The 2,003-nt window shown below is 25.1% G+C and overlaps 1 pseudogene; it reads right to left on the reverse strand.

The window, feature by feature from the left end:
• Positions 1-202: 202 nt before the first annotated feature.
• On the reverse strand, positions 203-1,380 carry LOC126555332 (E3 SUMO-protein ligase KIAA1586-like; annotated as a pseudogene).
• Positions 1,381-2,003: the final 623 nt, after the last annotated feature.

Consider the following 2,003-nt stretch of genomic DNA (forward strand, 5'->3'; position numbering starts at 1 on the left):
ATAGTTTCTTTCGCATTTCAAATGTTATATGATCAATTATATTGCTACATGCTTATTTGTTTGAAGAATTCTCCCCATCCAAGCCATTAATTATTTGAAGATCCACTAAATTGCATGTCTGTGTAAGGTCTTTGATTCTTTGCTATGGTATATGCTGTCCTGAATATTCTTTTTGTATTTTCAATGTCAATATATGAAGTTTTTAATACTTGAGTTGGCAAAATTTCCAACTTTTGTTTTTCAATATACTTCAGCGTGTAAATGGCTTTGAGAAGATTTATGTTTTGAAATTTTTTTTCTTAAATGTGTTTGCTGTTTTTAAAATCATCTCCAACTGGACATATTTCTCCATTCATCCATTCTTGTGAACCATGAGTGCCTTGGTGTTTTGTTAAATTAAAATTGGCCTTAGAACATATTTTGCAACCAATTTTTTTTTATTGAAAAAAATCCATGAATATCTTCTGTAAAATACTTCACTTGTTTATCGTCCCAACAATCTGGTGATTCTGTATTTGGTAAAAAGACTTCATTTTCTGATGCTTTAGTTTCACTTTCTGCAGTAATATTGCCCTAAAAATTATATATAGACATATAGTTATATATTTTAATATAAGTATACAATAATACATTTTATCAAACAGCCAATTATTTAGTTTGATCTATAAAAGCATATATTTTCAAAAACATTGCCTAGTATAAAATATATTCTGCATGCAATTAAAAGCTGAGAAAATGTGAACTTATTTTCACAAGAATAATGTAAAATGAATGGAATTCATACACAAGCTCTTAATAAATTTAATTAAAAATTTAAAAATGTATATAAATCCAAAAGCAAAATTATAAAATGGCTATAAATGTTCAATAGTATTATTATTATATTGTATACTACTAAAAGCTAATTAAATAAGTAGGCAGCAGAATAGTGTAAAATGTTTAATGATTACAATATACATGCTTTTAATAATTACCCACTGTTTAATAGTTAATCAATTGCAGATTAACTATTATGAAAAATAATTTTAAAGATTGTTATGAAGACTAATTGTGAAAATTTTCTTTTTTAAACACTGTATGTGGCAAGTTATAGCATAAACAATCTCTTATATAGAACACGGACTGTGTTATGGTTGTAGAATCAGTTTTGCTGTTCGAAATAATTAAACACTAATTAGTAATTACACACTTGTAAAATTTAACTCTAATTATACACTGTCTTTAGATTAAATTAAATAAATAAAATTATTATATTAATTAATCCAAATACCAACACAAAAAAATATCTACATATGATTGATATGAGAAATAATATTTTATAACATAAATTATTACATTAAAATATTTGATATTACTTACCAGTGGCAGTGTAATATTCATTGACACACTTTCAATATTGATTTGGGTATTCACAGAGGTCTCCTATAAAACAAGAACACCAAACAAGTCTATACTATCAAGTTGATAATTGTGTTATAATAAATCAATTACTAAATATAAAAAAATGCAACAGGTACAAAATAATAAGATTATACTCAAATAATAAAGGTTTAAAAACTATAAATCATTTGCTCATACCTCATGTTATTGGTTGGTTTTAATTTCTTTTTGAAGTAAGAAAGTACAGTACATTTTCTTTAGATTCCATTTTTCAATTCTGGTAATCTGATATGAATTTTTTGATGACAAATTAAAATTTTTAAATGACACAGGTTTTATACGTTATACCTAATTATTATAATTCTTAAAAATGACTTTCCTAATAATTATGAGTTAATAAACAATTTAAGGTTTTTCAATGTTCACACTAAAATCTTGAGTAATAAATGTAAAAATGTAGAAGACAGTTGATTTTTCAACAACCGTCAATCAACGACGTCATAGATAATAGAAGAATTCTATTATCTTCTATTATAGTCACAGATATATAAAAATACTAGATAGCCGACTTGGAAATGATTTTGAAGCCCACAAAATGGCCGAAATTTCCTTATCTAAGAGGT

This window comes from Aphis gossypii, unplaced genomic scaffold (genome assembly GCF_020184175.1).
Source record: "Aphis gossypii isolate Hap1 unplaced genomic scaffold, ASM2018417v2 Contig00805, whole genome shotgun sequence".
Classification (NCBI taxonomy): Eukaryota; Metazoa; Arthropoda; class Insecta; order Hemiptera; family Aphididae; genus Aphis; species Aphis gossypii.